The 27,925-nt window shown below is 42.3% G+C and overlaps 1 protein-coding gene across 1 annotated transcript in view; it reads left to right on the forward strand.

The window, feature by feature from the left end:
- LOC126199488 (lutropin-choriogonadotropic hormone receptor-like) overlaps nucleotides 1–27,925 on the forward strand; it is a 648,355-nt gene that overhangs the window by 337,276 nt on the left and 283,154 nt on the right. The gene's annotated exons all lie outside the window — the stretch shown is intronic.

The raw sequence follows: 27,925 nt of genomic DNA on the forward strand, positions 1-27,925 counted from the left end.
ACTAAAGATAACAGAAGTATTCAGAAATGATATAAATATGGCTTTTGGAACAGACAAATGTAAGAAAAATAGCATAGTCAAGCGAAAACACACTAAACAAGAAGATTACATATTGAATAACCACAGCGACTGCATAGAAGCGATGGAAAAAACAGATGCCTATAAATATCTAAGATACAGACAAAAAATAGGAATAGATAATACAAATATTAAAGAAGAACTAAAAGAAAAATATAGACAAAGACTAACAAAAATACTGAAAACAGAATTGACAGCAAGAAACAAGACAAAAGCTATAAATACTTACGCCATACCAACATTGACCTACTCATTTGGAGTAGTGAAATGGAGTAACACAGACCTAGAAGCACTCAATACACTTACACGATCACAATGCCACAAATATATAATACATCACATACATTCAGCAACAGAAAGATTCACATTAAGCAAAAAGGAAGGAGGAAGGGGATTTATCGATATAAAAAACCCACATTATGAACAGGTAGACAATTTAAGAAAATTCTTTCTAGAACGAGCAGAAACAAGCAAAATACACAAAGCAATCACTCATATAAATACATCGGCTAAACCAATGCAATTTCATAACCACTTCTACAACCCTTTAGATCACATATCAACAGATACGAAGAAAGTAAATTGGAAAAAGAAAACACTACATGGCAAGCACCCGTATCATCTAACACAGCCACACATCGATCAAGACGCATCCAACACATGGGTAAGAAAAGGCAATAGATACAGTGAGACGAAAGAATTCATGATTGCAATACAGGATCAAACAATAAACTCCAGATATTACAGCAAGCATATTATTAAAGATCCCAATACCACAACAGATAAATGCAGACTGCAAACAACAAATAGAAACAGTAGATCACATCACAAGCGGGTGTACAATACTAGCAAATACAGAATACCCCAGAAGACATGACAATGTAACAAAAATAATACATCAACAGCTTGCCTTACAACATAAACTTATAAAACAACACGTTCCCACATACAAGTATGCACCACAAAATGTACTGGAGAATAATGAATACAAATTATACTGGAACAGAACCATTATAACAGATAAAACACCACCACATAACAAAACTGACATCATACTCACCAATAAAAAGAAGAAATTAACGCAACTAATCGAAATATCCATACCCAATACAACAAATATACAAAAGAAAACAGGAGAAAAAATTGAAAAATACATCCAACTGGCTGAGGAAGTCAAGGACATGTGGCATCAGGATAAAGTTGACATTATACCAATTATACTATCAACTACAGGAGTCGTACGACACAATATTCACCAGTACATCAATGCAATACAGCTACATCCAAACTTATATATAACAACTACAGAAATCCGTAATTATTGATACATGTTCAATTACCCGAAAGTTCCTAAATGCAATGTAACATATACTGTACAGTTAAAAGGAAGTCACGCTTGATCAAGGTCCGCGTCACTTTCCATTTTTAACCAGACCTAAGGTCTGAGAAAGGAAAGAAGATGCTAATAATAATAAAATAATAATAATAACTGACACTAACAGTATCAATAATAATAGTAAAAGTAATAAGTAACTCAGACCACGAACAAATACGACCAAATTAGTGTCCTTTAATTATAATGTTCTTAAGTGAGAAACGCCTTGGAATCTGCGACAGATAACGTTGTACGACGTATCTATTTTGTTTTATCAGCAAATACGCATTGTTGTAATACTGAAGTCGCCTAGTAAGTGCATGAGTGGCATCCGAAATGGCTTGGTGTAAATCACAATCTGGTGCACCGGGAACTAGCGTCTTTGCTAATTGCTACATCTGGGCAGTGAAGAGTGAAAGAGTGAAGTATTACTCTTTCCACGGCTAACTCGGCCCTCTGTGCTGTAAAAATAGCACGTCCTGTCAGCAGTGACCTACAATACAGCCAGTTCCTTCGCAGGACACGATGTATCGCTTCTTCGCCGCCGGCCTACTAGTCTGACAAGAGATCGATTGAAAACACTCGCTATAATATATCTCAGCGAATGAGTCAACCTCGTAGCCCAAAAACAGATATGTAGGTTCGAACAGACGGATACGTCGAATACGCCTTGGTTTTATTTCTTGAAGTAATGGAATACTCCTGCAGGTACGATGGCAATAATAATGATAATAATAATAATAATAATAATAATAATAACAATATTTGTTCATACTATGATCATTTTACTCAATGATATGGACAGGTTACCTAAAAAGCGGAATATATCACACAGCGTGTAGGTGATGTAACGTAAAAAAAGTAATTTATTTATGTACAAAAACGATGAATATCTTAGACACACAGTTACTGTTGCTCTTCGCCAAAGCCCACTTCGACTGTTTTCTGGATCTACGCCTGCCTAAGTGGACCAAAACAGACAAGCAGCAGGAAAAATTGTTTTTGTGCCAGACACATAGTCAAGCACACCGTTCCACTGGTACATGTGTCAAAGTGAATAATTTGTGTACTCCTTAATGTTATAACAATTATCAGATATTAGCATATTTCTCGACTCTTTTATGAACATCAGTATTGTTTCCATATTCTGTATTCTATAGATAGCCGACTGGATATTATTTTAGGTTTTGTGGTGTAGTGCTTAGGTATGTGTTTCTGTACGAAAATAATTTCTACTTCTAAGTACAAAATTATGAACCTGGATTTGTAATGGTGAAAATTCCATACGTGACTGAAGGAAACATACACATTCACGTATATACAATTCAGGGAGTCTAAAAAAAATCTTACTGTTCACTTTAAGGATTATTTTGCAATATTTGTATTTCTCCAGAACATCAAACCACATCTAGAACGCTGTGCACATTCGCATAGTAAATGAGGTTTCATTTTACAACAGTCTCTAAGCATTTATAAGCCATAACAGTAGTAGCTCAATCACCATAACAGCAATTTTTGCTTTTATTTCTTCATGATGTTTTAAATTTCTTTAATGACTTGCTCTTGCTTTTACAACGAGTGTAGTTCGTCATCACAGAAAATATCAGATCAGAATTTCAGTTTTTCGGTATGTCCTCCATAAGAGTGCCTTTTGTAATTAGTGTTTTAATGTTCTCTTTAAAAGGCGAACGCTTCACATTACCTGGAAAGAAGATGAGTGTTGTGGGAACCAGTTATCAGCTACTGGGCGCCCACCATATATGCCCAGCAAACGAGACGAGGTTTCAGCCGTTGTTATGGCTGTGATAAGCCTTTTTAGTATACGCCACGTCCCTCTAACACACGTGTTATGACAAAATATAATATCAGTGATATCGATTTTGCAACACGCTTAACGTCTTTTTACAGATACTGTCAGAGGCACGTGTCAGAAGCAAAGTTTCTTGATGGTAGGCTTCAGTGACTACAGTTGTTGCTTACTGTCACCAGACAATGAACAAGCCGTTATACTTTTCGTCAGAGTTGGTTGAAAATTAACACGAATGTTGTTCCCCTGGTGCATCCCTAAGAAACACATCTCAGAAGTGGCCGAAGCTGTAAGCTTATGTTTCACAATGAGAAAAAACTGAAATCATACATGAATTACTGAAGTCTGATTGGTACTGCGTTTTATTTATGAAATGACTTACACAACACTGTAACAGGAATACAGGCTGTCGTTCTCGCCTTTGTTCGAGATGCTGTGAGATACCACTCTCTGACATTCAGTGAAATGACAGGAGGCATTACAAATGAGAGGAATGACATTAACTTCGTGTTTTTAAGCGGACCTCAAGGGGGAGGCTACCGACAAGGAATTCCAGTAGCTTCAAGTGTTCCATGATACATATAGTTCTTTCGATCCTCTGTTTAGTGAGAGATTCTCGCAGTGTCCTCGATAAGCCATACGTTCCTGCTGGGCTGTGCCAAAAGGCAAGCACCTCAGGGAACTCTGTCGGTGTTAGCTGGGTGCGACTTTGGCGAACACGCTGTTCCTGAGCTGGAAAATAAAGCGGTAGACCATTTGTGTGCTTTCTAGGGCACTGTGTGGTGTGGCGTTGGAACGTTGCAAGCTCACTGGAAAAAAAAGTTTGTCATCCCATTAGAACAGCACATTGGTCGCTTTGAAGCGCATTAGGTGGTGCATAAATGGCGCAAGGCGATCAACTAAACCACCACCGTATGTGTATACATACCAGCCAGTAATACAAAACCAATGCTGTAAGATGGCTCGACGTGGAGATGTCACAAAATAGACTTGCCCATGAGCACATTGTGAATGAAAACAAACAAACATCGTAAAAATCAGGCCTTGAAGGAGAACGGCACCGACCGGCCGCCAAGTCATCCTCAGAACTTTGGTGTCACCAGGTGCGGGTACCTCCTCAATTGGCCGCACACGGACTGAGTGCACTCCTCTTGCCAATAGCACTCGGGAGACCCGGACAGTGACCCATGTAAGTGTGAGTGAAGCTCACCGGCGCTTAGCTCCAGTGATCTAACGGGACTGGTGTTATCACTGTGGCAACTCCGTTGGTTCATTGTGAATGATGGTGCAAATGGCTCTGAGCACTATGGGACTTAACTTCTGAGGTCATCAGTCCCCTAGAACATAGAAGTACTTAAACCTAACTAACCTAAGGACATCACACACATCCATACCCGAGGCAGGATTCGAACCTGCGACCGTAGCGGTCGCGCGGTTCCAGACTGTAGCGCCAAGAACCGCTCGGCCACCCCGGCCGGCCTGTGAATGATGTTGCCCATTTTGTTGCTGTATCCATGTGGACTGTCCAACGTGTCTGCAAGAAATGATACAGCAGGACATACATTGTAATATCACCTACAGCCTTCATAATGGTCTCAGTCTGGGGAGTAAGAGACTCAACAAGATTCTCCAGGTACGCTACATCCAGCTGAACTCACTCGATCATAATTAAAGCCCGGAGACCAAACCAATGTAGGGGTAGTTGATTGCTATGTTTCATATGTTGCTCAAAATTGTGACGTTAATTTGACTGATTTTGCGAGCCCGTCGAGGTGTGGTACAGTAACTGAGTCTCCGTAAAATCAGGAACATACTGCTTGTCCACGACAAAGTGACGTGGTGCTTGTCAGGAACGGCGAGAGGTGTCCCACGTCCCTGCATCAGGACTGCCGAAGGGAGGAGAACAGTAAGGAGAAGGTAGCGTCAGCTGCTTCCCGCAGTGTTGGCATCATTACCCTTAACTATGTGTGCGCTGATACTTTGCTTCCAGGAGTATCCAATCGCTGACAGCGCTCGGAGACGAATGAATATCTTTCGCATAGTGAAATCGTCACGTTATCGTAGACGCAAAGTTTACGTGCTGTCCTGTGAGCACGGCTGTCATTATCATTGATCATGGATGACGGGAGTGTCCAAAGCAAGCTCATTATGAAAATGAAGAAGAAAGAACAATTCTTGATTATCGAGAATCTTGAAATAAACATGTTGTTTCATCTCCAAAGTGACTCGTACAAGTGGGTCCGTCTTGGTGTAAAAAAACACCCTCAAAGTACCACAGAACCACCTCCAACTTCAGCTACACCCTCGACACATTGTGGGCAAAATCGTGACTCGTCGGTGCACAGTGAACATTTCTAATCAGACATTTCCCAGCTTTTGTGTTGTTTGGTCAAGTGAAGTTCACTGCACTGTGTGCAGTCCCCTTTAAAATTTTTGCTCGGGAACTGGCTAAAATGGACCTGCATTTATTGATAGCAGCAAGTCCCACAGGGTTTGAAACAGATTTGCACTGATAGTGGCTGACACAAGCTTCTGGTCTCTATTGTTACAATCTTCTTAAGACCACTCTTCTTCGCCGTGTTATATGGTTGCGAGTATTGTGCGTATGTCACAGGGAAGGTAACGTTAGTTCAACTGATTTAATTACGAATATGGTAGAAATATCTATAATATAATCTCAGTCCAAAACTGTGCTATATGTCAACGATCTGGAGGGCTGCCTAATGAAAACAATCGCTAGCGGTGAACCTCTCGAGCACCTTCCATACCTCAATTGTGGGTAGCATATACTGGTTGCGTGACTCCTTATTTGTTCATGAAACCTCAGTGGCTCTAGAAGGTTGTAAGCTCACAGACTGAGAAGACTCCCAAAGATATGGGTGTACAGTCTGGAAGCAATAGCGCCCAACAAACCAGCCATTCTTCGAGAACGGCAACGTCGATGAAACCAGTGAACTGGAAGAGAACATGCTCTGTATCATAGATAGGTTTCGTAGAATTGCTTATTAATTCATTATACTGAAACATGTGGAGTCTGTCAGCTTTGTAGTGTGTAGCAGGAAAACTTGAGCAGGTAAAGGACCTTGCAGTTTGAACACATTTCGATGAAACATCTCTGAAAGTGGCACAATTACAAAGGAGAAGCAACTATGAGAATACGCAATATCTGCGGGGTTCAGAATAACTTCAATTTCGGCGAGAGGTGTGTTCCCTGAAGAGGATGGATATCCAACAGCTAGAAAATGTATTAAATGAAGAATATGGTAGCGATGCAAGGAACATAATGAAGCGGATGAATGACGGATTTTATTATTTAGCGTATGGCTAATACAGACATATCATGAAATTACATATACATATGTACATATTGACACATAAGAAACTTAAGTTTGTCTTTACAACTGAATATCCAGTCCTTCAATCCAGCGCACTGCATCTGGAGTTGTTAGCAGGAAGTCCTCTTTGGCGCCGCGATAGGCTCGAATCCTGCATTCACTGACAATGTGGTGAACAGTCTGATATGGAGCCCCGCAGTCACAGGCTGGATCAGGCAGCTTCTTCCACTTAAAGAGAGCATCCCTGCATCGCCCATGGCTGGTACGGATTCTGTTGAGTGTAGACCACGTCTTGCGTGGTAAGTCGAATCCACTTGGAAGTTTAGCACCTGAGAAGATGTTATGCAGATGCACATCTGTCACTGCTTCCCACCGACCTTTCCATTCTTCAAGAGGTTTGAAATTCTTAGCAACCATGTCAGCAGCATCGCACAGAGTTGGATGACGTGATTTCAGTCTCTTGCGATTTAAAAGTGGCAGGTCGCTATGCACGGGTAGGTTAGAATTCCTGGAGATCTTGTGGAATTCTCTCATAAGGGCAGTACATCTGCGTAGATCAGGCGGAATTATACCGGTTAACAGTGGAAGCGAATAAACTGGAGTAGATCTGATTGTGCCAGATATTATGCGCATTGTCGTATTCAGCTGGGTATCAACAAGCCTTGTATGATGACTATTCATCCAAACAGGTGCACAACACTCAGCACTTGAGTATACCAAGCCCAGAGCTGAAGTTCGCAGGGTGGTTACTGAAGATCCCCAGGTAGTTCCGCATAGCTTATGGAGGATGTTGTTTCGAGTCCTCAGCTTTTGAGCTAAGTTAAGGTGGTGTTTTTTGAAGCATAGTGTACGATCCAGGATGACACAAAGATATTTTGGGTTCCAATTGTGACGAAGAATTCTGCCTCTGAAACTTACCTCCAGTTTTACGTTCGCCAACTGGTTATTTAGATGGAAGCAACACACTTCTGTTTTACTCACACTGGGTTGGAGTCTCCAGATTTTGAAGTAATTGTCTAATGCAGACAGGTCATTGGCTAAAATCTCTTCTGTTGTCTTCATTTCCTGGTGTTTGACGGCTAGAGCCAGGTCATCGGCATAGCAGTATTTTCTGGACGAAGTGTCAGGTAGATCAGATAGATATAGGTTGAACAGTAAGGGTGAGAGAACTGATCCTTGAGGCAATCCGTTGTTCAGCTTCCTCTCCTTACTTATGTTGCTTCCAGTGATTACCTGGAACTTCCGATCACTTAGCATGCTGTTAATCAGTCGAGCCATTGTTCTGCAGGGTATGATGCGGAGAAATTTGTAGATAAGGCCTTCCCTCCACACAGTGTCGAAGGCGGCAGTTAGATCAACAAATGTCACAGATGTTTTCTGCTTCATTTGGTATCCTGACTCTATGAAGGATGTGAGAGACAATACTTGGTCGCAGCAGCTACGCCCTGGTCTGAAGCCTGCCTGATCAACTGGAACGTTCTCTAAGATAGCGCTGCTTATTCTGTTATATATTAGCCTTTCAAAAAGCTTGTAGCAGCAGCTGAGTAGGGAAATGGGGCGATAGTTTTCTACATTGTTGCTGGGTTTGCCAGGTTTCAGAACAGATATTATCTTCACCTTTTTAAACTCAGATGGAAGTTGACCAGTCAGCAGGATGTCAGTGAATAATTCTGTCAGCCATTTCTTAGCTTTTCCTCCCATATGGATCAGGAATTCTGGATGGATACCATCGAATCCAGGCACCTTAAGAGGTTTGAGGTCCTTCAGTCCAGAGTCAATGTCTGAAACTGTGAAGGGATGGGTATACTCAGATGAGGGAGATGCCTTCTTTTTCAGGTCACGAAGCTGCCGTCTGATATGTCTTGTATGTTTCTTGTCAGGAGGTACTTTTGAGGTAATAATGATGTGGGAAGCAATTTGGTCTGGTGTTACTTCGGTATTTTTTCTGCATGCTGGTGCACTTCCTCCCAGTTTTCTCAGAAGACTCCATGCTTTCCTGCTCGAGTGGGTAAAGTCCATAGTTTTGACATTTCTGCCTCCGAGACATGTCCAAGCTGGACAATAGTTCCGTAGCTATCTCTGGGTCACCACTTTGATGGAAGTATTGGTACAGTGTTTCACTTTCCTCATTCCATCCTGGAACATATTCTTTTCGGTATCCTCTTGGCATACACTTTTTAGCTGTTGCTGTTACTGCAACAATGAAGCATTGATAGTTATTATGTGATGGAGGTATCCATCGAATGGTCTTATCCAGTTCCGTTGAAAACTTCATCCAGTCGGCTTTCTGGACATTCCATCGAGCATGCGGAGTTGATCGTATGACAGGAACAGTGCAGCCAATTTGTATTATTACAGGTCTGTGTTGGCTGTGAGGAAAGGCATCTATCCCTTTCCTTGTGGTGTTGATGGGAAAGCCAGTTTCGTTGCAGCTAACAAAGCATAAGTCAGGATTTGAATCCTTGTCCCAAGCAGCTGACCTGAAAGTGCCTTGATCTTTGGCATCAAACACTAGATGAAGATTATTCTCTTCGATCCATTCTGCAAGCATGCTCCCATTTTCATCATTTTGAGAGTACTTCCAAAGTTCATGGTGACTATTGAAGTCTGGCCGTGCGGTTAAAGGCGCTGCAGTCTGGAACCGCAAGACCGCTACGGTCGCAGGTTCGAATCCTGCCTCGGGCATGGATGTTTGTGATGTCCTTAGGTTAGTTAGGTTTAACTAGTTCTAAGTTCTAGGGGACTAATGACCTCAGCAGTTGAGTCCCATAGTGCTCAGAGCCATTTGAACCATTTGCACTATTGAAGTCTCCTATGTAAATTGCAGGATGTTCTGCTGTGTGTAGGGCAAAATCGGGCCATGTTGTTTTGGGTGCTTTGTAAACATTTGTAATAGTAATGCCGTGCAATTGTATGACAACTGTATGTATATCTGCCTCCACACCTACAGAAATCAGTGAAGCTTCGTTTATGTTGTTACGGACAAACGTAGCAATTCCATACACCTCGTGGTAAGTTACACCAAGTGCAGAATATCCAGGAATTCGACCTCGGCTTCGGAATATTTCTTCGCTGGAAACACGAGTTTCTTGAATGGCGACGACATCGATATTGTTGTCCAGCAAAAATTTTGACAGGTAGTCACACTTTCGATATTCAGTTGGAGTAGTCTGATAGTTGGTCCAATGTTTCTTGTTAATGAGCTCTGAAGAGAACTGTTTCTGCTATTTAGTCGATATGTCATTGCCAGGAGATCCTATGGATAGTCTGGCTGCCTGTAATCACTGTTGCTCAATTAGCACCACCCAGGATGCACGTGTAGGGTATTTGAGGTTAAACCTACGGACGTGAGCAACGATACCTCCCTGGCGGAATTGAGAAAACAGTCAAGTTTATAGAAGCCTTCAACACATCAGTGCTAGCTGAATACTTCAAAGCTGATTTCATACTTCTTGAGATGCAGCCCTACGTACTAATCCATGAGGTACTTTAGCTGGAAATATTAGTGGTATTCAGCCGTAAATAGGAAGGCTTGAACTCTACTGGAGACACTTTCATTGAAGTGTTTGAATGTCTGTGAAGAAATGACAGCCCATTCTTCCTCAAGAGCAGAGACCTGAGAACGTAGTGATGTTGGACGCTGGGTCTGGAACGAAGCCGACATTCCGTGTCGCTCCAATGTTGCTCCTCTGGGCTTAGGTCGGGATTCGGAGGAGGCTAGTTCATTTCAGGAATGTTATTTTTCACACAACGTTGACTCACACACGCTGTCTTATGACAAGGTGAATTTTCATGCTGATACAAAACATGATCGTCTCCGAACTGTTCCTCTATTGTACAAAGTACACAACAATGTGTTCATATCCTTTCGCAATTACAATTTCCTTAAGAGCAATAATGACACTACACCCTAACCATGAAAAGCAACCTTATACCGTCTTTTTCTGTACTTCACTGTCGGCACTATAATAATGGCAGGTAACGTCTCCTCTATTGGACATCATACTTGAGAATTATTCACGCAGTTTCATTTATATTACACGGTGACAGACAGAGAGTCTGTCACGGTGAATTACGTCTGCACTGCAGCATTCGTTCCTATAATAGCCAGTGACAGTACACGAGCAAGATCAAATACCTGCACCACATTGCTTTCAGTCGAGTCGCATTAGTCATGCGCCATGTCACATTCCCAACAGGCTATTCGTGACCGCGTCATTGCTCTTCTATAGGAACGGAATTTGACGGCGTCGGATGCCTCAGCATGGTGTAGCGATCTTGAGCGCACTGCGCAACGGTGTATAAAACATTATCGAAATACTGGAGAATTCAGAAGGCGTGCGGTAACTGGAATTTGGTGTGTAAGAACACCTGTCCAGAATAAAGAATTTGTAACTCGTCACGGTAAAATCCTTTTTTAACCGCTGTGAAGTTCAAACGTACTCTGCGACATTTTCCGTATCGTTGGATGCAGTTCGACGCCGACTATTTAAATAACAAGCGGCCGTCAAGGAGAGGCGCCATGGCAATTAGTGACACTACCGATAAGCGTTTGCCGAGGGCATTGTCAGCCGTGACTTGCAGTACGTGATATTTTCCGACGAATCGGTATTGTTGCCAGCGAAGTAAGTATACAGGCCACAAGGTGCAGTGTCGACCCCAGATACATCCATGAGTCATCTCGTAGTGGCGTGTGTCTGTGGCATTTGGAACTGAGTGTGTTCCAGTGGACTTGGAATGCTTCATGGGATAGATAGCGGATCTGATGCTGCCCAGTATAGCCATATTATTAATAATATTATGGTACCATCAACGTGACGACTATATTCTGAGGGAGTAATCTATCTCCAACAGCAGGACCCGTCTTCTACACACATGTCGGCGATGGTGCAGAAGTAGCTTGCAGAACAGAATGATATGACTCTTTTCGATGACGTCTTTTGGACCAGGAATAAACCCTATTGAAAACATATGAGACGAAACGGACCATGCGAGAAAACTGGTCTGATCCTACGCCAAGAAACCGTCATGAACTTTGGAATGGCACCATAGCTCCCATGTAGAAGGTGGCAGGAAATGATAGATTTTAGACTGGGTTTTTTAGTGTGTTTCTGGGTGGTTGGCTTTTCCTTTTTTGTCTCTATGGTCGGCCAACCACTGTCACACTCTGTGTGATTTTAATTCCTTTTGTCTGGTCTCTGTCTGAGACTTTCTTGTCCTGTGTCGTCTCTTGTCGGCTCCATTGTTCGTTTTTATTCTGTGTGGGTGTTTGAAGTTTTTGTAAAAAGGGACCGATGACCGTATCAGTCTGGTCCCTTCAATCCCACAAACCAACCAACCAACAAAATGTACTGAGCCAGATACGAACCAAACTTCGTCGGCTGTCAGTTTTTAGTTGAACGCCGAGTTTGTCACTACAAATGCATTACGCTATATCGGCCGACATTTAGGTGCTTTTAACGCTCTTGACTCCACATCTCAAAATGAAGTGCCTTTACTTTGTCTGCAATGTTACGAATGACGCCACGCAGTTTTCTTGCGTATTTTTGGAGAATGTGTCCTTATGCTAAATGTCAAGGAGTTAATCCTTCTACTACACTCACAGTCAAAGTGTTTTTTAGTTTTATGAGCAGATCTGTACACCCGGCAATGTGACTAGCTCCTGCATAACATGGCGGCGAATTCAAATTTCAGCTACGACCATTTCTTGTGCTCTCATGTGTGTATCCCTCTGCCTCAGTGAACGTCACGAAGAGCTTTTACCAGACAGCTGCTGGCTCACTGCTGCCCACGCAGGTGACCTACAGCGCAAAAACTGTCCGACTCTCAGCTATTGTCGCACTCTTCGAAGAGCGCTTCTGCAGTCCAGCCCACTTCTTCGCAGTAAGCAACGGAAGTGTGTCGCAGCAGGTCTCGGGCAGACTTCTGCCCTGTTTCCTAGGAATTGTGAAGACCAAAGCACATACCTCAGAAAATTAAAAAAAAAAACTGCGTTGCTTTGTTACACATGGATATTGCCGTCTTCCAAGATGACAATCGCAACGATCACTGAGTTACACGCATACGTTCCTGCTTCGAGGAACACTCAGGGACCCAAAGGCAACTCGATTAGCTAGCTAAACACCCAATGGCGTACAAAATATGTGGGACTACCTCTAAAAGCGGGTGAAATGTAGCAGTCAACATTTCTGCAATTTAATAGCTCTGCGGTATGTAATCATCAGTGAATGCATTCAGCTAGATATGGCATACCTGAAGAATACGGATTGAGTCTTTTTCACACCTAATAACAACAGAAACCAAAAATGGTGGTGAAAAAGATGCGCTCTGTATTCACATAATTGTGGCAACTTACTCTAAAATATCCGAAGAAGCTTTTAAATTTTTTTCCTCGCTGAATTGCGGCCCTTCTCAAGGCTAGGGGCAGTGTTACATGGTAAAAGGTAAAGGCAAAATTTACGCTTTTTGGACCTTTACGGGCCAGTTTGGAACGTACGGGGGTGTAATGATTATGAAACTGCTTGTTCCATTACTGCTATCTGACCTCGGCTCTGTTTAAATGCGCGAATACACCCCCAGTATCGTTTGCATCGAATTAAAATAATAATTTATTTTATTAATAAAACTCTTATTCAATCAGTAGTTTGCTACGTACGGAAATGATAATGCTTTGATTATGGTCTGTTATTAAATCTTACATTTATTCATTAAAAACAGGATGAGCAGTATTCCTAACCTAAAACATTACAATCAAATTAATTCCCTAAACTAGCTATCCTACCACTGGCACTTTGGAGACTCTATCCCTAATCGTTCCTTTCCGTAACTAAGGTAGGTAGAATCAGAGAGCTCAAGCAGAGAGCTAGTGGAACACCATAATTCAGCACGTAGATTACGACAGTCGTCCCAGGCACCACCGTGATGCTGCCTTTCCCCTGCGAGAACTCTTGCGGAGCAGACCCTTAGCGTCCGCCTAGCACCACCGCCGACACCTGACTCCCCATCTCGTTGCCGCCAAACTTTGCCGTTCCTCGCACATGTATCCATACGCGTTCTTTTTGGCCAATCAGGACTCTGAATTTTCGCACCGTTCTTGTTGCCGCCACACTTCGCCGTTCCTCTCACATGTATCCCTATGCTTTTCGGCCAATCAGGACTCTAAAATTTCGCACGGATCTCACACCTTTTCGCACGTACGCCCTCTCTCTATTTTTCCACCTGTGAGGTCTCAGGCTCCCCCAATACCCCCTATGGTCACAAGTGCCACTCAACCGACAAAGCACCGGCCAGCTGCCGGCCACCTCGCTTGTTCGACATCACAAACAACTCTTTCCTGTGTCCATCCAAAACACCTTCCCAATGATAATATGCAGAGTTCTAAAATGTTACGTACCAGTATTATCCTTGATATGTTGATACTGGTACTGTTCTCTCAAATGGCTATCTCTGCGTGGTATTTGTCATATATTATTTTCTGAATAAATATCATATAAGGTGCTAAAGACCTAAGTCGAAACAAGGTCCCGGGAGTAGACAACATTCCATTAGAACTACTGACAGCCTTGGGAGAGCCAAGCCTAACAAAACTCTACCATCTAATGAGCAAGATGTATGAGACAGGCGAAATACCCTCAGACTTCAAGAAGAATATAATAATTCCAATCCCAAACAAAGCAGTTGTTGACAGTTGTGAAAATTACTGAACTATCAGTTTAATAAGCCACGGCTGCAAAACACTAAACGAATGCTTTATAGACGGATGGAAAAATTGGCAGAAGCTGACCTCGGGGAAGATCAGTTTGGATTATGTAGAAATGTTGCAACACGAGAGGCAATACTGACCCTACGACTTATCTTAGAAAATAGATTAAGGTAAGGCAAACCTACGTTTCTAGCATTTGTAGACTTAGAGAAAGCTTTTGACAATGTCGACTGGAATACTCTCTTTCAAATTCTGAAGGTGACAGCGGTGAATTACAGGGAGCGAAAGGCTATTTAAAATTTGAACAGAAACCAGATTGCAGTTACAAGAGTCGAGGGGCACGAAAGAGAAGCAGTAGTTCGGAAGGGAGTGAGACAGGGTTTTAGCCTATCCCCGATGTTATTCAATCTGTATATTGAGCAAGCAGTAAAGGAAACAAAAGAAAATTCGGAACAGGTATTAAAATCCATGGAGAAGAAATAAAAACTTTGAGGTTCGCCGATGACATCGTAATTCTGTCAGAGGCATCAAAGGACCTGGAAGAGCAGTTGAACGGAATGGACAGTGTCTTGAGAGGAAGATAAAAGATGAACATCAACAAAAGCAAAACGAGGATAATGGAATGTAGCCGAATTAAATCAGATGATGCTGCGGGAATTAGATTAGGGAATGAGACGCTTAAAGTAGTAAATGAGTTTTGCTATTTGGGGAGCAACATAACTGATGATGGTCGAAGTAGAGAGGATATAAAATGTAGACTGGCAATGGCAAGGAAAGCGTTTCTGAAGAAGAGAAATTTGTTAACATCAAGTATAGATTTAAGTGTCAGGAAGATGTTTCCGAAAGTATTTGTATGGAGTGTGGCGATGTATGGAAGTGAAACGTGGACGATAAATAGTTGAGACAAGAAGAGAATAGAAGCTTTCAAAATGTGGTGCTACAGAAGTATGCTGAAGATTAGATGGGTAGATCACATAACTAATGAGGAGGTATTGAACAGAATTGGGGAGAAGAGAAACTTGTGGCACGACTTGCCTAGAAGAAGGGATCGGTTGGCAAGGCATATTCTGAGGCATCAAGGGATCACTAATTTAGTATTGAAGGCAGCGTGGAAGGTAAAAATCGTAGAGGGAGGCCAAGAGATGAATACGCGAAACAGATTCAGAAGGATGTAGGTTGCAGTAGGTACTGGGAGATGAAGAACCTTGCACAAGATAGAGTAGCATGGAGAGCTGCTGCAAAACAGTCTCTGAACGTAAGACCACAACAACAAGGTGCTAAAATCTGCACCTTACAAGTCCTCTACCAACTATGTCATCGGATGTGGTATGGACTTGGACATGGTCAGCACACCATTCTGGCGGTCGTTTGAGCTGCTGCTGATCACTCGATTAGGTCCACAGAGAGCCTCACGAGGCTCAGTGCACCCAGTACCAGTCATCCCACCGTGGACAAATCCATGGCAGTACAGGGAATCGAACCTGTATTTACCATGTGGCAGTCAGTCACGCCGACCACTCAACAATGGAGGCGGAGGCTGTTTTACGGTATAAAGCCGTCGGCACGTTGGACGAGGCAGCTTACCTTCACGTGCGTGCAGACAGAGTGTCCAGCGTCACGAGACACAGCACCGTCGGCCCGTGGGACGAGCTAGCTAATGTGATTTTGCGTTCTCAGCGCTCTCCACCGGCAGTTGTCGGCTTTATTTGGCTGGCAAACCATGTAGTTCGTTCACTAAAATGGATGCACGAAAAATTCCTGCGTTATCTCTCTTAAAACGCATATTTCCTCCGTTGTCCATGTGCTAGTAATGTAGTTCTGCTTTTCTGTGATGTACACAAATAAAAAGTTCAATATTTGTCAACAACTAACAAGAGAAAAAGGGAAGATACAAGACCACCAGTCAGTAAGGACATGTGCTTAAAAAGGTGCAACAAATCCAATAAATTCATCCCTGACTGAGACTGCATTTACATTTGCATAGCATCAAATACTCAAGAGGACTCGAACTCTATACTGACGTAATCTCTCTTCTTAACATGTTGGTTCAACATGCTACACCAAGTTGTAGCTTCGCCACAAGTGACGCTTTACTTTATGTTATAGTCTTCTGTAGGGGTTACTCCCCGATATGTAATTAATTACATTTAATTATAACAAGTTTTAACAATAACGACACGTTGTTCTTAAATATTTAATGTGCCGTTGCCTTAAAACAGCTTATTCTGATAAAATTAGAGTTATAATGTGATTATAGCTAAATATGAAAATTGTTTAACCTCCAATATGACGTTTCTTGTCGTTTTATTGCAACAAATCGCACCAATAACAATTCGTTCTCGAGACATACAATGTGGTGGTGCTTCGAAACAGCGTACATTCATGGGATGCAAGGTATAACGTAAAGCCCATGAAATGGTTGAAATGGCTCTGAGCACTATGGGACTTAACATCTGAGGTCATCAGTCCCCTAGAGCTTAGAACTACTTAAACCTAACTAACATAAGGACATCACACACATCCATGCCTGAGGCAGGATTCGAACCTGCGATCGTAGCGGTCGCGCGATTCCAGGCTGAAGCGTCTAGAACCGCACGGCCACACCGGCCGGCTCAAGCCCATTGAATACAGGCTTCTGCTGAACAGTGAAAGTATAATACGTCGACTTTCTTTTTGCAGGCTTCAAGTTTTCTGCTTGTGCACGGAGCGTCCTTACTTCCTATTTGTTCTATTTTACATGACACGTCGCCGAAATGTCACGGAACTTTCTTTTTTCTTCATGTGACGGAGTGGCTCCTCAAGGTGGAACAGGAGAAAGTGACGTCACAAAACTCTTAGAACGCCACGTCACCACGCTACGGTCGCAGGTTCGAATCCTGCCTCGGGCATGGATGTGTGTGATGTCCTTAGGTTAGTTAGGTTTAACTAGTTCTAAGTTCTAGGGGACTAATGACCTCAGCAGTTGAGTCCCATAGTGCTCAGAGCCATTTTGAGCCACGTCACCATTAGCTAGCTCGTACGGTGTGCCGGTGGCTTAAGCGGCCAGTTTTTTTGTCTGGTATGCCTGCAAACAAATGTTTAGAAAAACAATTTGCTGACGAACTTGTGTGTGACGCCAACGACCGTTGCGAAATGATTATACTGCTGAGACCATTTGAAGAAAAAAAAAAAAAAAGCCGTAGCCGAGGTACGGAAGAGGGCAGAGGCGGCAGGCGCGCCACCTGACACTCTGTGCTGGACTAGGGAAGTGCGGCCCATCAGCGGAGCGCCCGCTGTGTAAGCGCAGTAGAGAGTGTCACTTAATGAAGGGCAAACAGACGCGCGATCTGGCAGGAGCCGGGAGTGCCGGCAGCAGAAAAGGAGGCGCCTCGCCATTGCCGCTGCCTCGTGCCGTCACACCACACCACGCCCTGCCCACCCACGCGTAATGAAGCGCAACGACAGTAAACACACCCAGGCCGGGCCGGGCCAGCTGACCCAGTTACATGCGGCGCCGCAAACAAGCCGGCACACAGTCGGGCCTCCACGTGGCGCTGGAGAGGGCGCGTCTCCGGCGCTCGTGACAAACTGCTCTCCTCCCCCCCCCCCCCTTACTGGCCCCACGAGGCTGCGCTCTGCGACACGAAACCGCTTAATTGCCCGGCCTCAATGAATTGCTCGCCACGCACTGCGGGCTACTCAGCGAAGCGGCAGCGCTGCTGCTTGCCGCAAACGGCTGCGACACACACACACACACACACACACACTTGGCTTTATCTCACTTTACCCTTGTTGTTTGGAGTTGAAATGTTCCACGAACATAAAATTATATTCCGTGCGACGCCCACCTCCAAAACAAAGCAAGAGAGAGAGAGAGAGAGAGAGAGAGAGAGAGAGAGAGAGAGAGAGAGATAAAAGGAGGCAGAGAGTCATTCAGAAACTTTTTTTCTTTTCGTTATCTTCTCCCAAAGTCAGTAGATGTAGATGTCTTCTGATATTTGGGCACGGCAGTCGAAGCTGAAAGGATATAAAATGCAAAACTAATTTCCTTAACTCTTTGTGTGTATAGGGCATCCACAGCCGAAATATTCCATTGAATTAAAAAGACCGCTGCGTCTATTTAAAATCTTTATTGAACGACACGACCGGTTTTGCAAACTATATTTGTACAATCAGTTGATTATGTAAACAGAAATGTATAAGACAACTTATTAGAATTTTGGAAATGACAATTAATAGAAAATAAAAACGTCTAGGTTTGTGAGTCCATAAAACGACCTGTTTAAAAGCAGGAAAAAGCACATACCTTAACCGTCTCATCAACATAGTATGGCTTCTGACTCGCAAATGTTCGAACATCCATAAAAAAAAGGGGGGGCTAAGACCATACCGAGGCCTAAAAACGTCAAAAGCAGTAAAACAATGGATATTAAATTAATCATTTACGAAGATATTCCTCAAAACAACCGCGTCTGAAACGGTTGGTGAGAAACAACTGTTAAAATGATGTCACATTCTACTTCCGTGGGAGACAGACTGGGGAGGAGCCGTAGCTGTTGTCAGTGTTAAACGAACGGTAAGCTGCATCGTGGACTACACGGACAGCTAAGCATGCGCAGTGTTACAAACAATGTGTAACTAGGTACATCGTCTGAAATCTTGGGGGCTGCCTGCACATTTTTAAGAAACAAACGAAAATAGTCAGAAACGTAACTTTTTCGTTGAGTCGCTTATGTCCAAATTACTGTTAAAATTAATTTGGAAACATTTGCAGCTACTATACAAGCTCGTACAGGGCGTTAATACCTAATGCGATGCCCTTAAAATTACAGAGATAGAACTTTTTAAAAAATATATTACAATATTTTCTTAGTCTTTTGGATGGTTTCATTCCCCTGTTTCTATTTAATGACCTTCGCACATTTGCGAGTTAGAAACCTTAAATATCTTGGTGAGACTGCGCTTTTTCCTGCCTATAAACAGACGTCTTTTATGGAAAGTATACACAAACGCACCGAATTAAAAAGTACCAATGAATGACACAGACCAACAAAATGAATCAGTATAATTAAAACAGTTGCTTAAATAATGGATATAAACCCATAATAATAGAAAAACTCCACAACAAAAATACACAACATGCACTCTAAAACACATCAGTGTTCCACAGAAGCCAAACCTAAACATGCTGCTCTCCCATACATAGGCCCACTACCATACCAAATTGCAAACTTATTTAAATAGAAAAATATCACAATCAGATTCTCCACAAATAATAATTTACATCAAAAAGTAATCCATGATATAAATACCTCCAAGAGTCCCTACAGTAAATCAGGAATATACAAGCTCAAATGTGAAACATGCCCAAACTTCTACATTGGACAGACAGGCAGAAGTTTTGAAGATACGTACAAAGAACACATTAGTGCTTTAAGGCCTGTCAACTTGAACAAATCTGCATTTGCAGCCCATAGTGCTGAAGAAAACCACTCAGTGAGAAACATTGGGAACAACTTAAAAATTTTACATCTAGCAGAAAAAGGAGCCACTATGAATATATTAGAAGAAATAGAAATACACACATACAAGAACAGCACCCCAGACTATATCCTTAATGAACAAATTGAGTTAACTAACACCCCCTTCCTGAAAAATTTCCAAAAATTATTTTCCGCTCCCCAAAGCAAATAATATTCCTACTCCTACCTGCAGATCAAGTAGCAAATTTATAAGTTAGTGCAATTTTCATGATGCTAAATGTAAATAAATAATGTACTATACTATCTGTATATATTAAAAAAGTTCTTTGATATGGAACATCTTTATAATGTAACAATATTCGCTCTAAAATTCACAAAACCGATGTCTCTCTGTACTAGTGTAAAATGTTTCAGTTGCGTAAGTGAATATATGATCCTTTTCCAGAAATGGGACTTCCTTGTAATGTTACAATGTATCATAGCATCTTTGACACTCATGTACTTGTAAACACTTTTTATCTATCAAAACAAGCGATGAATGTTAGAAATGTATTCTGTGACAAATCTAAAGAGCTCAATGATACAAATTTATGTGTGCAACGATAAGAATGTGGTGAAAACTACGAATATCATTTGTTGGACGAAAACTATCAAAACAAACACTCCAGACCGACATTTCACGACAACTAATCAATAAAAAAGCACGTCTACATGTTGTAATGAAAGCATGAAAGCCGTCTGACAATGAATTGTAATGATTCGAAACCGGTAATAGTGCCTTTTGAATAAAGGAACTTAAAATAAATTTGTTACTGGTTGCTGTCTCAGCACCATCAACATTTGTTTTCAAATAACAGCCACGGTCTCCAACCATGTCATCATATGACAAAATTGCAGTTTTGTTTTCCCTTACCTACCACTGCCAAAGCTGTTTTATACATTTGTATATGTATATAAACATCTGATGATGCAAATATAGTTTGCGAAACTACTCGTGTCTTTGAATAAAGATTTTAAACTGTGGCGGCGTCCTTCTTTCTCAGTATGCAAAACTAATTATTAATTTCTGATCATTAGTTCCGCATCAGAAAGCATTCAGTGTAGAATCCTTAACTAGTCTGATCACAAGTATCTGGACACCTGCTAGTTGTCATTAATATGGGGTGTTTCCATCCTTCGCTTTCATGAAGGGGTTGAACCCTACTGCGGACACTTTCAATAAGACGACTGAATGTGCAGGCTCAAATGGTTCAAATGGCTCTGAGCACTATGGGACTTATCATCTGAGGTCATCAGTCCCCTAGAACTTGGAACTACTTACACCTAACTAACCTAAGGACATCACAGACATCCATGCCCGAGGCAGGATTCGAACCTGCGACCGTAGCGGTCTATTAGCCAGGAAGTTTTAAGCGAAGACGAGAGCCATGTTGGACGCTCGAGTCGACGGTCTAAAGCATTCCAAAGGTGTTCCATCAGATTCAGGCCGAGACTCAGGGAAGCCAGTCCAATGCAGTCTAATGTCCACTGAGTATTGCCTCACAAATGCTGCTATAAGACAGGGTGCTTCGTCATGCTGACAGTCTTCATCTCGGAATTGTTCCTTTACCGTACATAGTACACAACGCTGTAAAGTATGTTCTTATTCTTCCGCATTTATCGTTCTATTAAGCGCAGTAAGGTGAGCACAGCACCATATCGTCACACTATCTCTTCCACACTTCACTGGTGGATTTACGCATGTTGTTGTTGTTGTTGTGGTCTTCAGTCCTGAGACTGGTTTGATGCAGCTCTCCATGCTACTCTATCCTGTGCAAGCTTCTTCATCTCCCAGTACCCACTGCAACCCACATCCTTCTGAATCTGCTTAGTGTATTCATCTCTTGGTCTCCCTCTACGATTTTTACCCTCCACGCTGCCCTCCAATGCTAAATTTGTGATCCCTTGATGCCTCAAAACATGTCCTACCAACCGATCCCTTCTTCTAGTCAAGTTGTGCCACAAACTTCTCTTCTCCCCAATCCTATTCAATACCTCCTCATTAGTTACGTGATCTACCCACCTTATCTTCAGCATTCTTCTGTAGCACCAGATTTCGAAAGCTTCTATTCTCTTCTTGTCCAAACTGGTTATCGTCCATGTTTCACTTCCATACATGGCTACACTCCATACAAATACTTTCAGAAACGACTTCCTGACACTTAAATCTATACTAGATGTTAACAAATTTCTCTTCTTCAGAAACGATTTCCTTGCCATTGCCAGTCTACATTTTATATCCTCTCTACTTCGACCATCATCAGTTATTTTACTCCCTAAATAGCAAAACTCCTTTACTACTTTAAGTGTCTCGTTTCCTAATCTAATCCCCTCAGCATCACCCGATTTAATTTGACTACATTCCATTATCCTCGTTTTGCTTTTGTTGATGTTCATCTTATATCCTCCTTTCAAGACACTGTCCATTCCGTTCAAATGTTCTTCCAAGTCCTTTGCTGTCTGTGACAGAATTACAATGTCATCGGCGAACCTCAAAGTTTTTACTTCTTCTCCATGAATTTTAATACCTACTCCGAATTTTTCTTTTGTTTCCTTTAGTGCTTGCTCAATATACAGATTGAATAACATTGGGGAGAGGCTACAACCCTGTCTCACTCCTTTCCCAACCACTGCTTCCCTTTCATGCCCCTCGACTCTTATAACTGCCATCTGGTTTCTGTACAAATTGTAAATAGCCTTTCGCTCCTTGTATTTTACCCCTGCCACCTTCAGAATTTGAAATAGAGTATTCCAGTCAACATTGTCAAAAGCTTTCTCTAAGTCTACAAATGCTAGAAACGTAGGTTTGCCTTTTCTTAATCTTTCTTCTAAGATAAGTCGTAAGGTTAGTATTACCTCACGTGTTCCAACATTTCTACGGAATCCAAACTGATCTTCCCCGAGGTCCGCTTCTACCAGTTTTTCCATTCGTCTGTAAAGAATTCGCGTTAGTATTTTGCAGCTGTGACTTATTAAACTGATAGTTCGGTAATTTTCACATCTGTCAACACCTGCTTTCTTTGGGATTGGAATTATTATATTCTTCTTGAAGTCTGTAGGTATTTCGCCTGTCTCATACATCTTGCTCACCAGATGGTAGAGTTTTGTCATGACTGGCTCTCCAAAGGCCATCAGTAGTTCTAATGGAATGTAGTCTACTCCCGGGGCCTTGTTTCGACTCAGGTCTTTCAGTGCTCTGTCAAACTCTTCACGCAGTATCTTATTTCCCATTTCATCTTCATCTACATCCTCTTCCATTTCCATAATATTGTCCTCAAGTACATCGCCCTTGTATAAACTCTCTATATACTCCTTCCACCTTTCTGCCTTCCCTTTTTTGCTTAGAACTGGGTTGCCATCTAAGCTCTTGATATTCATACAAGTGGTTCTCTTCTCTCCAGAGGTCTCTTTAATTTTCCTGTAGGCAGTATCTATCTTACCCCTAGTGAGACAAGCCTCTACATCCTTACATTTGTCCTCTAGCCATCCCTGCTTAGCCATTTTGCACTTCCTGTCGATCTCATTTTTGAGACGTTTGTATTCCTTTTTGCCTGCTTCATTTACTGCATTTTTATATTTTCTCCTTTCATCAATTAAATTCAATATTTCTTCTGTTACCCAAGGATTTCTATTAGCCCTCGTCGTCTTACCTACTTGATCCTCTGCTGCCTTCACTACTTCATCCCTCAGAGCTACCCATTCTTCTTCTACTGTATTTCTTTCCCCCATTCCTGTCAATTGTTCCCTTATGCTCTCCCTGAAACTCTCTACAACCTCTGGTTCTTTCAGTTTATCCAGGTCCAATCTCCTTAAATTCCCACCTTTTTGCAGTTTCTTCAGTTTCAATCTGCAGTTCATAACCAATAGATTGTGGTCAGAATCCACATCTGCCCCTGGAAATGTCTTACAATTTTAAACCTGGTTCCTAAATCTTTGTCCTACCATTATATAATCTATCTGATACCTTTTAGTATCTCCAGGATTCTTCCAGGTATACAACCTTCTTTTATGATTCTTGAACCAAGTGTTAGCTATGATTAAGTTATGCTCTGTGCAAAATTCTACAAGGCGGCTTCCTCTTTCATTTCTTCCCCCAATCCATATTCACCTACTATGTTTCCTTCTCTCCCTTTTCCTACTGACGAATTCCAGTCACCCATGACTATTAAATTTTCGTCCCCCTTCACTACCTGAATAATTTCTTTTATCTCGTCATACATTTCATCAATTTCTTCATCATCTGCAGAGCTAGTTGGCATATAAACTTGTACTACCGTAGTAGGCGTGGGCTTTGTGTCTATCTTGGCCACAATAATGCGTTCACTATGCTGTTTGTAGTAGCTAACCCGCACTCCTATTTTTTTATTCATTATTAAACCTACTCCTGCATTACCCCTATTTGATTTTGTATTTATAACCCTGTAATCACCTGACCAAAAGTCTTGTTCCTCCTACCACCGAACTTCACTAATTCCCACTATATCTAACTTTAACCTATCCATTTCCCTTTTTAAATTTTCTAACCTACCTGCCCGATTAAGGGATCTGACATTCCACGCTCCGATCCGTAGAATGCCAGTTTTCTTTCTCCTGATAACGACGTCCTCTTGAGTAGTCCCCGCCCGGAGATCCGAATGGGGGACTATTTTACCTCCGGAATATTTTACCCAAGAGGACGCCATCATCATTTAATCATACAGTAAAGCTGCATGTCCTCCGGAAAAATTACGGCTGTAGTTTCCCCTTGCTTTCAGCCGTTCGCAGTACCAGCACAGCAAGGCCGTTTTGGTTAATGTTACAAGGCCAGATCAGTCAATCATCCAGACTGTTGCCCCTGCAACTACTGAAAAGGCTGATGCCCCTCTTCAGGAACCACATGTTTGTTTGGCCTCTCTACAGATACCCCTCCGTTGTGGTTGCACCTACGGTACGGCCATCTGTATCGCTGAGGCCCGCAAGCCTCCCCACCAACGACAAGGTCCATGGTTCATGGGGGAAGGATTTACGCATAATGGCAAGCAATGTTCTGCAACAGCCAACCCTAAACGCTTCCATTGGGTTGCAACACGGTATAGCCTGATTTATCACACCAAATCACTCATTTCCAATCCACTGTCGACTGGCGTCGCTTTTTACACCATTCAGGCATTGCTGAGTATTGAAAAGAGAAACGTGTGTAGTTTATGAGGATCTGCTCGACCACTGTACCCCAATTATTTTGAACTTCCTACACAGTCATTGTGCTAGCTGTACTGGTGTCAGCAAAACTAGCGAGTGATTTCAAATGGTTCAAATGGCTCTGAGCACTATGGGACTTAACATCTATGGTCATCAGTCCCCTAGAACTTAGAACTACTTAAACCTAACTAACCTAAGGACACCTCACACATCCATGCCCGAGGCAGGATTCGAACCTGGACCGCAGCGGTCGCACGGTTCCAGACTGAAGCGCCTAGAACCACACGGCCACTCCGGCCGGCGTGAGTGATTTCTTCCACTGATCTCATGCAATTTTTTTCAATCACTGTCGCTAATTCTCAATGGTCTTTCTTCATCAGTATAAGAGAGCTGCCTATTCTTGATTTAGCTGTGATTGTTCCTTCGCGCTACCAATTCACAGTCACACCACCAATGGCTGACAAGTGCCGTTTTACAAGGCTTAAAAATGCCCTTGATGGATTTGTTACTCAGGTGACATTCTATGACTAGTCCACGTTTGAAATCACTGAGCTCTCCTAAACGACATATTCCATTGTTACTGTTTCTCTACTGACAACACAATGCTCGCCGCCTCCTTCTGTACTGGTGGGTCGACTCCTGAAACATATACTTATCAGTTCCGGATTACATAGGGATGTCTGGATATTTCAGATCAGATAATGTCTTTCTTGAATGAATTCTGTCTCTAAGGATTTAGGTCGCGCTGTATATTTATTAGTACTGTTCATTGCCTGTACCAGTGGTGTCGGTAGTGTAGGGGTACCTCCCTCTACAATTACTCCTGACGTCCTTTGTTCCAGTTCGATCTTAGCCACTGTTTAAAATTTGAATATAAGTTAGCACTGGCGGCCGAAGACTCCCTGCACAACGAGTCAGCCTCATTCTCCCAACGGTCTTGTCAACAAGGTCGGAGGAGCGGACAAAGGGTAGGCGCACACTCTCGCTCTTACATCTTTTAGGGGAATTTCCCCATTGTAGGGACCAGCGATGATCAATGGTATGAGAATGCAGAAGGCAATGGAAACCACTACATTGAAGTATAATGTATATCCACAGGGCATGTGCCCTCTAATCCAGAAACTGTCATGGTGATCTCTCCACTGGAAAAATGATTTCGAATTAGTTCCCCATTTCGCCGGCCTTTGTGACCGAGTGGTTCTAGGTGCTTCAGTCCGGAACCGCGCTGCTGCTACGGTCGCAGGTTCCATTCCTGCCTCGGACACGTATGTGTGTGATGTCCTTAGGTTAGTTAGGTTTAAGTCTAGGGGACTGATGACCTCAGATGTTCAGTCCTATAGTGCTTAGAGCCATTTGAACCATTTGAGTTCCCCATTTCGATTTTCAGGAATGTACTATCAATGGTCTAGATTCAATAACCTTCGAAAGAGTAACACTCTACGTATTGTAGCATGGAATGTTAGACGTTTCCATGTGGTAGGAAAGTTATAAAATCTGAAAAGGGAAATTGGAAAGTCTGAGGCGTCAATGTGTGTCCGTTAAGTGAAGGGGAAAGAAGATAAAGATTTCAGCTAAGACGAATATAGGGTAATATGAAAAGAAGCAGAAATTGTATAATGTGAGTATGATTCGTTATGCACAGGACGGTAGGGCAGAGGGTGAATTCCTGTGAACAGTTCAGTGATGCGATAGTTCTCGACAGCTAACCAACGCAAAAACAATGGTTATTCCGTTTGGAGCAGAAAGTGAAGAGAGAGGGAAAGTATGAGAGGATATTGAATTGGTAATTCAGTATGTGAAGGGAGATGATAAACTAAAAATCGTGAGGTTTCGAACGCGGTAGTAGGGGAAGGAATGGAAGACAAAGTTACAAACGAATATGGAATGGGTAGTAGTGTAATGAGTCTGGGTATGACAAGGAGACGAAGTGAAAGAATTCTGCTACAGTCGAAGTAAAGTAGTGTTCGATATACGAAACAACGAGGGAACAAAAAGCGAAATATCGCAAGCAAAGATTGCATTCCTGGCCACAAGAAGTCTACTAGTATCAATTTGGGAAATTATTTTCTGAGAATGTTCAGCTGGAGCGTGTGGTATCGTCCAGAGATTGTGTCGCCACACCAAAATCGGCAACTTACATTAGTATCGCAATCCGCAGTGATGAAAAGGAGAGACTAAAGAAGAGACTCCTTCTCTCTCAACACAGCAGTGACCTCATGTTGAAGTGCCCCAGTTCGTGACCAGAGCTGAAGCAGTCAACCGCAGTGAGTAGGACTGAAGGGTTATTAAAGTGTCAGACTTACTTTTTTAAATGTTGAACGTTGTACTTTAAGGAAACAGTTTGTTAATTTGTGCGACAGGTGATGCTTTAACAGTCGATGACAGCTATAAAGTACCAAGCACTCACATGGAAAAGATTTTGTCAAGTTATGTAAAAGTTTTTATCAGTCATATAAGAAGGTGAACTAATATTCCATATGTTGTAGTGCAGGTGAGCCATCTTCCAGAGTGATTAAAGAACCAACCGTTATGGACAGACGATTCTAGTTTCGTCTGGTCACAACAGCGGGCATAGTTGTATGGAAGTGAATCATGGTTTGGGCGAAAACAGAAAAGGAACAGATCGAAGGATGTTGAGGATTAGGTGAATGAAAAGGAACGATTAACTTTTCCACAGAATCAACAAGGTAAAGAACAAGAAGAAACAGGATGGTAGGCCATGTGTTAAGACGCCAGTGAACAAACTTCGTCGTACTACAGGGAGCTATCGAACCCAAAAGACAAATTGGATTATTTTAAAAAAGTATTTGGGAACACTGTGTGCAAGTGCTGTTCTTGGATGAAGAGATTAGCACAAAAGGAATCTTCGTTCTGACCTAGGCTTGAAAACCTGTCAGTTTAGCGGAGTGAGGCAAGGTTATATATAAGCACATGGAGCGCCAAGATCGC

Source organism: Schistocerca nitens, chromosome 8 (genome assembly GCF_023898315.1).
Source record: "Schistocerca nitens isolate TAMUIC-IGC-003100 chromosome 8, iqSchNite1.1, whole genome shotgun sequence".
NCBI classification, from domain to species: Eukaryota; Metazoa; Arthropoda; class Insecta; order Orthoptera; family Acrididae; genus Schistocerca; species Schistocerca nitens.